This window comes from Pholcus phalangioides, unplaced genomic scaffold (genome assembly GCF_987345545.1).
Source record: "Pholcus phalangioides strain wild (caught in Gottingen) unplaced genomic scaffold, Ppha-v1.0 ptg000008l_1, whole genome shotgun sequence".
NCBI lineage: Eukaryota > Metazoa > Arthropoda > Arachnida > Araneae > Pholcidae > Pholcus > Pholcus phalangioides.
Genome location: NW_028301601.1, coordinates 18,774,831 through 18,787,738, shown reverse-complemented (window position 1 = coordinate 18,787,738; position 12,908 = coordinate 18,774,831). Strand labels below are relative to the sequence as shown.

Genomic DNA, 12,908 nt, shown 5'->3' with positions numbered 1-12,908 from the left:
AGACTTAAGCTCTGATTTCAAGGATCGTGTAAGTTTTGAGCTAGAAATATGGTTAATATGAGCTTTGGGGCGTTCCTCAGAGGGCAGCACTTGAAGTTGAACTTGCAGGAGGAATCTTAAGATGGCTTAAAGGAGAAAGTGCCTTCGGGTGAAGTGTGATTTATATTACATAAAATTTATATGTAGTTTCCGGTACATCCGGAAAACCGACCGAATATAGAAAAGTTTTCGTAGAAACGAAGTGATTTTCTCACACGGCGAAACTTCATATAAAGTTTATCACAAGTTTCAGAACATTCAATTCGTTCGCGCGACTGTCAGTAGGCAATCGCGTAACGTTGTTTACAGACATGTGTTCCGCGATTTTGTCTATGAGTTCGGTTACAGTCAAGAAAAATGCTCACAAATATCGCGCAACACGTGTCTACTGTTATGTGTTCACAATGTTCTGTGACTGTCTGTCAACAGTCACGCGAGAAATCAAATGATCTGCAATTTCTCAGAACCGAAATTACAGGTCCGTAGTCTATCATCTACAATTCAAAACTCGAGACAGGTTGCGCAGCAACATTTTTTTGTGGGGGGGGGGGGGGAGTACTACTGAGGATTCTCGTGACATCACTGAAGAAGGTTATCTCACCTGTAGCGATATTGATCAGGCCGACGTATGCACCATCTTTGCCCTTTTTCGTGGTATATCCGATGACTATAGGTGAAATGATGTCACAAGCTTTGGGCGGAAGTTTTTTGCTATAGATGGTGTACTGATGGTGCACACCTGTGCCCTATTGACGGCACAGTGGTGGTCAGACGAAGTTGGTTTTCTGTGGTTTTCTCAACCTCGAGGCGCGAATGCGAGCCGGTCTTCCATTTGAAAAAAGTCTCTTCGCAGAGAGCAGGCAGACCTGCAACATAGATAGAACATGAAAATTCATGCATTCACCATATTCACTTCAAAATATGGAAGACAGGTGGCAACACCAGCATGAACACGAAACAAGCGCACACACAATATGAATACGCTAGGAGAGGGGGGGGGAACATACATTCAGAACATGCATTGCGGCATACATACGGTTAAATATTAGTAGGACAGGACGCGTGACGTCGATAAATCGTGTTTCGATTTGCTCGCGACTGTCTATAGGCAAATCGTAGATTTTGTCTATAAATGTGAACATCGCTTTAGATCTACGCGTAATAAGAGAACTTTTTCTGATTTGAAATGCAGTGGAGACGTGATATTTCGAGTCTCAAAAACTTCCTTTCTTAAAGCCTCTTTCAGCCATTTTTGAACCCCCCCCCCCTCCTTGTCAGCAAAATTTCGTCAGCAGCTTAGAATATTTAATATCTTCAAAAAGGGGTGGTTGATGACGTAAGCAACCTTCAAACCCCCCTCCCCCTCTTGTCATCAAAGTGAGCAAATCCCCTCGATGCTGACGTAATACTTGAATGACCACTGACAACGTGTGTGTGTGTGTGTGTGTGTGTGTGTGTGTGTGTGTTTTCTCACGTAATACGAGTAATTTTAGTCTAAAGGCAAAGTGGTCTTAACAGTATCACGGGCCCTTGAGCACTCCCTCCTTCCTCTCCTCTTACCTGATTCAAAACGCTTGCGTACCAATTTGCATGCTTAGCTCAAAAATCTCAACCAGATCTCATTATCATGGAGGCCTTCTCTGCACTTGAGGCATCCGGACCGTGCCCGGACGGGTTCATGCATGAAGACGGCATTGTATTAGGCAGGTCTTAACTACTGAAGGGGGTGTTGATCCCTAAAACTGGGTTCTTTGGTGGCCTTTCAGGTCAGAATTTTTCACGAACCGTCTATAATAAATTTATTGAAGAAAAAAACCCATTTATATTGGTTCAGGCCCTCTCAAGCCACTGTCAGTCTCACTTACAAAGAGGCCATGGCTCCCACAAGAGTAGGGCTGACAGAGCTCCCACTCGGGGGGGGGGGGAGACTGTACGTTTCTTATTTTTTTTTTTTTTTTTTTTACACTAACTTCACTATAGAAGAGATCTGCACAGATCCAAGCCAAGAACTCCTCGGTTCGAATCCGGGGGAAAAACATTGAAAACAAGTTCTCTTTACTCACTCGGTAATCCGAATTTTCATTAATCCGAGTATGTAATTCAAATTTGAATGCCCAGCACTGTCAACGGAGGCTCTGCTTGATTGTTCCCGTCGCAATGCGGGCTCTGTGTGTATTCTGTGTGTGCATATATTGCATGTTCTGTGAGGGGAAGGGCGAGCAGAACTGCTCAGCGCTGTGGACGGAGGCTTTGTTTCTTCGTTTCCCGTCACAGTCGAGGTGCTATATATATGTAATTTGTAAGCATTGTGTATTTAGACCATTCTCAAATCTCACTTACTTCAACATGCCAGCTTCTTTTTCTTCTTTCTTGCCCACAAGTCTTTTTCCACACTTTTTTCGAAATCCCAGGCTATGTTCTCCGGTCCTTATGTGCCACTGGGCGCACGTGCAATTTTTCTCCCTAGACATTGGATTCAGTCACCCATTTTTGTCAAATGGCTTATATGTTGCATTGAATTGATGGCTGTCTTCATGGGGAGAACGACGCGAGTAATTCGAAACTTCCGTGAACCGGACCAACTCGGATTAATGATAGATGTATAGAACCGCTCACAGCCCCGGACTGATGCAAAGCACCTTACTTCCGTTACCTCAAAAGAGGCAGAGTTGTGTCGGAAAAGTTAGCAATACTATAACTCTTTGCTAACTTTTCCGACACAACTCTGCCTCTTTTGAGGTAACGGAAGTAAGGTGCTTTGCATCAGTCCGGGGCTGTGAGCGGTTTTATTCCGAGTTGGTCCGGTTCACCTCGGATTATCGAGACTCTACTGTACGTTCACATAGCATACGGGCAACATACGATGCTATTGTAGATGTGCAGTAGGACTTTGTTAATTCAAATTCGGATTATTTGAACTCCCCTTCTATCCAGTTTAATGTTAAAATTTCTTCTTTAAATCGAATTTTTTTCGAATGTTTGGATAATTCGAAGTTGGAGGAAAAAATTATAGTTTTAGTATATATGAACAAATTTAGTTTGGAATTTTTTTTTACAAATTTTGAATTATTTTTTTCGACCGAGATGTTAGAAAAGAAACCGTTAAAGACAAATAAAAGTTAGAATATTCTGTGCTTTTTCTTTGGTAAATTAATACCCTTTAACCTTGTTCAGCTGGAGTGCATCGAGAATATCTACCACTTAATACCGATTATGATTACATATTAACGATCTCCCAAATCACATCAATTGCCATATCAGACTCTTTGCAGACGATTGCGTCATCTTCCAAACAGTGCACAACGAATCTGATCAAGGCATCTCTCCAAAATAACCTCAACATTGTCTCTGAACGGTGCTCGTCCTGGCAATTGATTACCCCTTAATTCTTCAAAAACAGGTTTTTTTTTTTTTGGAAATTACTCGCAAAACCTCTCGATTCTTCTTACACTAATCAATTACTCCTTAATCACCGAAGTTTCTAATTATAAATATCTGGGTGTAATTATTATTTGTGCCGACCTCCGTTGCAATCTCCATGATGATTACGTCTTTCACACACATATAAGTGTCTCCAAAAAACTCTTTTTTTTCTCCGTCTGAACCTCGAAAACTCCACCCGTCACCTCAGACATCTCTGCTTCCAAACCTACATCTTTCCTGTACTCTCATATGGGAAAAATCTGGGACCCCCCCCCCCCCATACTCTCTCAAACATAGACAAATTAGAATATATTCAAAATAAATCCGCCCGCTTCATTCTTAACTGTTGGTCATCCTCTGCCTCCGTTACTGAACTCAATATGCAACCGCTTTTCACCCACAGATATATCTCTCGATTAACTTTCCTTTTCAAAATCTTTCATGTCCATTTTCATATCGATACTTCCAATTTTCTAACTCCAGCTTCATACTTTCCAAAAAGAATTAACCATTCACAAAAATTGAAACCCATCTTTGCATCTGCAGATTGTTTCAAATTTAGTTTCTTTCCTGGAACAATAACCCACTGGAACAACCTCCCGTCAAACATTATTGATTGTACAACAGCCTCGTAACATCAATCGTCTCTGTCAAACTTCACTTGTATAGGCCTCGGCCAGGCAATATTGAATAAATAATGTTTTTTAGCGTATAGATCAAAGGTGTAACATTATTATAGCCATCAAGGATTTTATGAGCAGTATATTTATATTTTATCGTAATTATTGGTTTTTTTATTGCTCTTATTAGGTTTGCCGTGTGTTTGATGTAGTTTAGATATGCAGGGTGCATAGCAAACAGCGGGGTATGGCATTTTACTGGTGAACTGCTGATCCTAGAGGTATTTTCTAATTAGAAGAAGTTTCCAAATAACGTGCTATACTCAGATATGCTATTCATGTTTCAAGGGGTTGTATGATTTATTGAAATTAAAAAAAATTGGCTTTTTTTTATATAGTCTCTATGTGCCCCAAAACCCAATAAGAATTTTCAAGTGTGATATTGCGACATTCGAATTCGAAAAACAGAGGAAATTTGGGAAACACCAGCGTTAAATGCGGGTAAAACGGTTTTTCCGCATTTAGAGCTGTTTCTTTTTCCTAACTTTTCCGCGTTTTTCGAATTCGAATAACTCATTGAATAATTGCACTTGGAAAAGTGGATTTTTTTTTGTTGGTATCAGGAGAGACAGTGCGATAACTTTCTGATTGAATTTTTGAGAACAGATTGTTTGTATCTTTAATTTTTATTTTAGTTCACCAACTGTACAACCTCTTGAAACATGAATGACATATCTGATTACCACACGTTATTTGAAAACTTTTTTCTAATTGGAAGACGTTACATCTAGGATCAACGGTTCACTAGTAAAATGTCATACCCCACCCCCTGTTTGCTATGCACCCTGTATATTCGACATTTTGTCAGCTGTAGCCTTCGTATTTGCATTTGTATTCAAGATATGAATCTTTTTGCCGTCAAGGGTATGAAAAGTATCGGAAAAAGTTCAGATTGTAATACGTCAATGAAAGTATGTTTCCTTGATGGCATAAGAATGATAAGCAATAATTTGGGAAAGAGTTTCGTAGCGGATGATCACGAACTGCTTCCGTAAATCAGGCTTTGGAAAATAGTCAAGAAATTCCTCGGTGATGCTGATTCCAGAACAGTGGGACACAATCAATTAAATTGATTAAATTAATTAACAATCAATTAAAATTAATAAATTATTAAAGTTTTTGGAAACAGTTTCGTGACTGATTCATCAATTTCCATCCTATGTGAATGGCGGTGATTAAGTTGCGATTTGGAGTCGTTCTATGAATCCAGGATACATTAATTGGATTGGAATTTTGAGTAATCCCAACTTTTTTTTGAAGTGACTTTGGACAGTTTCGACTGTAATTCAAAACTTTTGATTTTCATTAAACCAGTATCATAATTCTCGAGTTCTTCTTGTCAAGCGATTGGATTCTCTCCCACTGATTTCCGACGAATTCATAAGAAATATAATTCACGTAAATCCCAAGATATTCACCAGCGAATTATTATTCTAGAGCAGCGGTTCTCAACCTTTTTTGACTCGCAGAGCCCTTTCTGGTACATAATTTCTATGGCGGAGCCCAGTAGGCCAATTTTTTTTATGCATTCATCAAATTTACGGATTTATTACAAAAATACTTATAAATTATTTTTTCCGAATTTACTGTTTTTTGTCTTTTTCTCGAGCTTCCGCGGAGCACCGGTTGAGAACCACTGTTCTAGAGCATTCCGAATCAATTGCACGCCATAAATATTTCTCTCTTACACACTTACATCTTTTTTTTTCCCAACCATCAGGAAACACGATTATCACAAATGTGTTATTATTGCCTTAAGTCCCGTTCTACTTCGATTGCATTTCAAACGGGTCACTCGACATTTATTTCCAGAAAACAATGTGTCACGAACTTCCGATTTTCTTCATATATGTAGAGAGTAATTTGGTGACACTCGTCGAGTAACATTTCTCCGGAGTATCTCGCTATGTTATTTCCATGATCTTCTACGGTTATTATGAGAGTTTTTCATGCCAACGGAACAATGGGACTTTCGACCGAGAGTGATCTGAGACACACACGTTCACAATCAGGAAGAACGGCAATTTTGACGTGCGATTGACGGATTGCTTCAAATCCTTTGGCAGGATTATTGGTGTTTTGTTGCTTGTGACCTGACCTCCCTGTTGTTCGATGACCATGTCATAGGGTACGGGGAAACGTACTATTGTGACGTAACTCTTAACGTTTTGATAGGAATCATGCGAGTGGCTATTAAGAGCTGACGATTTCCTCTATAAAATCTGAGACGATTTGTCTTTTTGTTTTGTGTTATTGTGATCGGAACAATGACGACTTCCGGGAGAAAAATAAAATGGCAATGATGGCTGCTAAAATTCTGCAATTTTCGCTCTGCAAATGGTGTATGATGGCGTTTTTTAGGACTTCAATCTTGAGAGAAATTGGTAGAATAAATGTTTTTTGACGATGGTTTTTTAATAATAATGGTGTTATGAGCGATACTCTCTAGGAATTTCAAGGTCATTCACAACGAATCCCGCTTATAACGTTTTTCAAAGAATCGTCATGAAAAAAATTGGGGTAGATTGTGTCTTAGATACGGCCGTAAGTTTAGACGTGAATGCGTTTTTTGTGCCTTGAATAGCGTGGTACGTAATGTCAAATTGGTATCATCGGATTTGTGTTCGGAATAGCTAACAGAGACGATACCAATGTCGTCTATTTTCGTTGCGAAACTCTCGAGGTATATAGCGTAAAACAATTTCGTTACAAAAGTGGGCCGTGAGCCTGGTGGCCAGACCAGAAAACTAATAACCATCCGTATGGTATCATTAGATTTATCTTGAGGATATCTATCTGACGAGGTCCGTGTGGACTGGATACAGGTTCCCTGTACGTGAAGAAAACGGATAACTGCGTAGCCAAGCCATAAGTGCCCTACACGCAATGCAATGAATATCTGAGGAACTGTTGAGAATTGACGTTACAACGAAACAGATGCGCCGTAAAGGCCAGTGTCGTGAAGCATCCAGATGTCTGTAAATATGTTTTGTGTGTAACTATTTATTGTTTTGACTTACAATGAAGCTCCGGAAGGGGCGGGAGAATTCGGTCGTGGGGAGTGATGTGGGTTTTTGGGTGGTCGGTTGGTGGCTGTTGTGGGACTTGGCTGAGGATGTTTAGTTGGGGTTGGAGGCATGAACGTCCTGGTGGTGCCGGGCGGAGATGCTGAGCTATTGTTGGGTTGGGAATGTGAAGGAGGCAGGGTGACGAGAGAGTTGGTGAGGGGCGCCCTGGGAGGTTAGGTTGGCTTGGGGTGGCTTCGCTTGGCTTGGGATGGCTTCGCTTGGCTTGGGGTGGCTTCGCTTGGCTGATACATCAGTAGGTTTTCCCGGTACGTCCGCGGTCTTATGACCACTGTGCTTAAATTTCAATAACGATAGAGCCTGGACGTGATCGGTTCATTCTGTATTCTATCTGATGACGCCATTCGCTCTTTTATTTGCGTCGTAAACTTCTCGAGATATAGCGTACAACGATTTCGTTACGGAAACGCGGGCCGCGAGGATTGCGCCCAGACCAGAAGAGGTAGCGAAACCTGAGTGGTATCACTAGATTTGTCTCAATGAAGTCTTCCCGCAGACATAAAAAACTGCCATATTTTGAATGAGGGCGGATTCACTTTCCGCCCTCATTCAAGACACCTGACTATGACTTTAAGGCATCTGACTATGTTCAAGTGAAAATTTTTTTTTCAAAAATAGTTCTATAAGGGGACGTCGCGTCGGAGGTGCGTCTCTTTTCCGTGAGGTGGCGGAATATCTTCAGACTCTTGATATTGGAGGGGTGTCCAATGTATACACGAAACTACGGAACTTAACGAAGAAACCTTTATTTCGAAGCACACTCAAAACAGACAACCTTCCAGGACGGAAGCCACATTCCAACTCACGTTCTCTTCTCTTGGAAGATAGATTTTTTCTTCTCACCTTCTTTTAACAACGTATAAACAAACAAAGCATGTTATGTGGTATAAAGCCACAGAGTTAGTAAAAATGTCCATACTGGAAAAATAGATTCGTTACAGTTTCATATTTTTATTTGGAAGAATGTTTCACACGGAATCCTAAACTTGGGCATGCAATAAGTAAAAACAAAGTTATGGTTGATTTAAATCATCTGCAACAATAAAATTGCTAATTAATGAATTAATTAACGATTAATTAGCAACTTTTTTTACGAGTTCAATTTTATTATGTTATAATTTATTAACTAATTAAGCCCAAAGAACCAACAAGTCATACTGCGGTGTCTGGATTCGCCCAGTAGAAACTTTACGGGTGGACCAAATGGGACACAACGCTCAGGTTCCTTCATGTGTAGGTCCGTATTATTTGGAAATTGTATTTTTATTCTGAGATTAAATACGAGTTTTCATTAATTATGAGAAATTATTTTTTCCACAAAGTTTCATTAATTTCGAAAATACTATTTTTTTTTATTAAATATAAATTATCATCAATTCTGGGAATACATTTCATTAATTCTGAAAATAGTTTCCGTTACGTAAATTTTCAACTGCCTTTGCGGGGAATTGCACCCACGTCCCTTCACTTTCCGGGTGAACGAACTAGACCACCAAACTACAAAGGCAACGAATTTCTCAATCTTTTCCTGGAACTCGTGTGCACTGAACAGGACCGTACATGGACGGTCAGATCTGACTCAGGCCAAGCTCGCAACTGCTGACGCTGCCACCAGATGGCGACTTATGCAAGGATGACGTAACTCTCCGCTACCATCCATGTACGATCCCGTTCAGTGCACACGAGCTACAAGGAAATATCGGGAAATTCGTTGCCTTCATAGTCTAGTGGTCTGAGTCGTTCACCTTGAAAGTGAAAGGACGTGGGTTCGGCTCCCCTCAACGGCAGTTGAATTTTCTCTGTTTCCAAAAATTCCTCTTCGCAACAGCCAATTGTTAAATATATTGAAAATATATCTTTTTCAATAATTCTAAAAAAAATGTTTTTAACTATTCTGAAAACAATTTTTACTAATTCTGGAAATATTTTTTGTTTATTCCTTTTATAAAATAAAGTGTAGTGAACCCTTTCTAAATTGACCATTAAGACGTTACGTTCAACATTGTTAAAATACAGACACAAATAATAATTATGAGTGCAATTCTTTATATGCAATTTCGCCATCAAAATGTATTAGTTTTAGAATTAATTTGATGTTTTTCACGATTTTCAAAATTTTGCAAAAGATAAAGAAGTTTCCGAAAACTAATTGAACATGAAAAGTTGTTCGAACTGAATTGTTAACATTATCTGTACGTAGTATCAGGAAAACAATTGAAAAACTTGCCGATAGGTGGCCTCGACAAATCAAGGTAATAGATGAAAATACGGCCGTAATAACTAAAATGTTGGCGGTGCTCATTTTAGTTCAGCGTTTAGTTCACCTTTCAGACGTTACGGCCCAAAAAAAAAAAAAAGAATTTAAATGAAGCCCACAAGGGCCAAGAAATCATATACTGCGGTATCTAGATCCGCACAGTAGCATCTCAACAGGTGGACCCAACGGGGCCCAAGGCTCTGAGTCCATCACGAGGCCCTTTCTTATTCAGAAATTTCATTTATTCTGAGATTAAATATGAATTTTCATTAGTTTTGGGAATTTATTTATTTCGTAGAATAGAAAATTCCCATCGAATTCTGAAAATATTTCTTTCAATGATTCTGTAAATATTTTCCATTAATTTTGGAAATATTTTCCATCAATTATGGAAAGGGTTTCCATTAAATCTAGAAATGTTTTCAATCAGTTCTGGAAATATTTTGAATCAATTTTCGAAATTCTCCCATTTATTCTGGGAAAAATGTCCTGTTTTGCAATGAAGCTAACAACAATTCGCAGTTTTTGCTGATATCGGGGATAGAGTCAATTGTATACATAGGCTATAAATACTCATCTCACATATTTGTCATGCTTTAATCTTTTTATTTTCTCGTGAAATACATTTAAATTCACTGCAGACTGGCTGTAACATTTGTTTTTCCACCAATGATGGTTTACACACAATAATTGGTAATTTTACTGGCAATTGGTAACATTTTTGGTGAGAATTGGCGATGTCCTGCATTTCTTAGACTAAAATATGCTCAGTCCTAATCATGATCAAACGACTTCACGCGTATAGGATTTGATTGCATTCAATTATATTTTTCATTGTGAAAGAATCTTAAAACGTCAACATCGGTTATAATGACAAACCTTCCTGGGGTATTCAGTAATGGACTTCCAGAAATGACAGGCCCTTGCCGGCCAATTCACGAAGTGACTGGATATTCCTGGCCAATGTTTGATGTGCTGATGTAAGGCGGTCCGGTAGGCACCAAATAATTTTTTTTTTCATCGTAAACTTGTAATACATGGATATATATGTTACTGCCAGATTCCGACGTGCGGCCAATCCGCACCTCTCCAATAGCCCCGGACTTCGGCTAAAACTCGAGGCAAATTCACAATTTGGCCGCGAATTTTAGCCGAAGTCCGATTTTTAGAAATGATTCGAACTTTGACCGGCCAATTCAAGAAGTGGGCCGGAGATCCCTGACCAAAGTTTGATGTGCTGATGTAAGACGGTCCAGCAGGCACCAAAACTGTTTTTTTTTAATTCCCAACGTGCCATACATGTCTATATATAGCATCTGTATTGAATTAGCTCCATGTGACAAGAGGAAAAAAAATGAAAAATTTGACAAAAAACTATTTCTGTACAATAACATATACATACTATTTATTCTGCCAAATTTTGAGGAAAAAAAAAATTATTACCGCATCTTGACTGCGATATGATGGGTTGCCATAGCTAACGTGGATATAGTTATCACGAAAAAAATGCGCTAACTTGGCGATGACCACGAATCATGTCTTTGTTATTGGACTTAATTCAGAGAACTATGGGTACTTAGCTAATTGGCTGGCCAAAGCCCGGAATTCAGACATTGGCCGGGTCAATTTACAACGAAATTGACCAATTCGTGGTCTGGCCGGCCACTTCGAGAACTGGCAAATTTCGGGCTTTGTCAGTAATATATATATATATATATAGTAGCCATGTTGGATTAGCTCCATATGACGAGAGGAAAAGAAAGAAATGTGAGAGGAGGAAACTCTATTCAAATAATAATATACATATAGTCAAATATTTCGAGAAAATAAAATAATTACCACGTCGTGACTGCGATATGTACGATTGCCATAGCTGAAGTAGACGCAATTATTACGAAAAAAATACGCCGAATGGCGATGACCTCCGAATCACGTCTTTTCGGACTATGGCCAGTGATCTCCAGCCACTTCGTGAACAAGCTTGAACTTGAACTACCAGACAGATACCGACGTTAATATTCCTTACGGAACCTCTAACGTAAAGGGTATCTGTTGGAAAATTAGCAGCACCCTAGCTGCTCAAGCCTGAAATACGGACATTGCTCGGGTTCAATTGACAACGAAATTATTAATTATCCACTTTACGAACTCGTCGATTTCAGGCTTTGGCAGTAACATATACATACGAATTATACTTAAAAAATCTATCAGATTTAATAAAGTTTTAACAAACTTTTATCCAAGGAATATGAACAATGAAGATTTCAGTAACCCTTGTGATTGAAATGGGCCCTTTTGTATCAATTCTTTTGGGAAATCCCCGATCACCTTGAAATAGTATCGTAGGAAAACAACACATAATGGGAAAACTATACCCTTTCAATATTATTATAATCGATTTCTCTATAAATCATGACCTGAGAAACAAGACGAATGTAGTTACGAATTACATGGGAACAACATTCATGTTCACAATGTATGCCTAGCGTGAGGTTTTTATGTTTGTTCCAATTAACTTTTAAATGTTTTAGACCGGTTCAATCCGAAAATATTTCATAAGATAGCAGCATAACTGGTTACAAGAATAAATAATTATGCACGGGAGGATCAAAACTAATAACACGTTATGGAGAAATAATGATAAACATTATCTGCAGATAGTGAGTTTGGGAAAATCATAGCATTTGAATGCACAGCCCCTTCTTATCGATTTAATAAACGTTTAGGATTTTGGTTGGAATCCGACTTTCAAGAAGAATCTCTTTTAATGTACACTGTTAAAAAAGTTCTGGACCCATTTTTTTTTTCTTTTGTGTGTGTATTACGGGATACATGCGATAAATCCGGTTATTATGCATAATAACCGGTTATTATCGCCGAGCATTATGGAAAGTTCGAGAAGTTGGAAGTGATTAATTTCCCTAAATTGCTTCTACCGGCGATTATTGACAGTACTCAAGTGTCGTTGGTAAATTTAATAACCACTAAATAATTATCCTTTTACCGGCGATTATGCGAAATAACCAAGTGTTACGTCGTTTGGAAGCATGATTAATCGTACTATATGATATAATATACATGATAATTCAATGGGTGTATTGCATCATTATATCGGGGAACGATCGCAAAATTTTTTATCATTGTATCGGGGTCCGACTATCATCACACACGTACTAGACTTATATGGTTTTTTTTTCCATATATGTTACTGCCAATGCCCGAAATTTGCCAATTCGTGAAATGACTGCCCGTGTCGAACAACAAAAGGCATGATTCAAGATCATCATCAAGTTGGCGTATTTTTTCGTGATAATTATGTCCATATTAGTTATGGCAACTCATCAAACCGCAGTCACGATGCTGAGATAATCCCCCCCACCCACGCCAAAATTTGGCAGAAAAACTATATATGATTATTTTTAT

At 38.8% G+C, this 12,908-nt stretch overlaps 1 long non-coding RNA gene across 4 annotated transcripts in view; it reads right to left on the bottom strand.

The window, feature by feature from the left end:
* LOC149083937 (uncharacterized) overlaps positions 1-12,908 on the bottom strand; it is a 102,343-nt gene that overhangs the window by 17,016 nt on the left and 72,419 nt on the right. For 2 of the 4 annotated variants that reach the window (XR_016192932.1, XR_016192929.1), the window contains one exon: positions 641-905. The exons of the other annotated variants lie outside the window; for them this stretch is intronic. This is a non-coding gene — a long non-coding RNA (uncharacterized LOC149083937). The remainder of the gene's footprint in view (positions 1-640; positions 906-12,908) is intronic. 4 annotated transcript variants of the gene reach the window in all.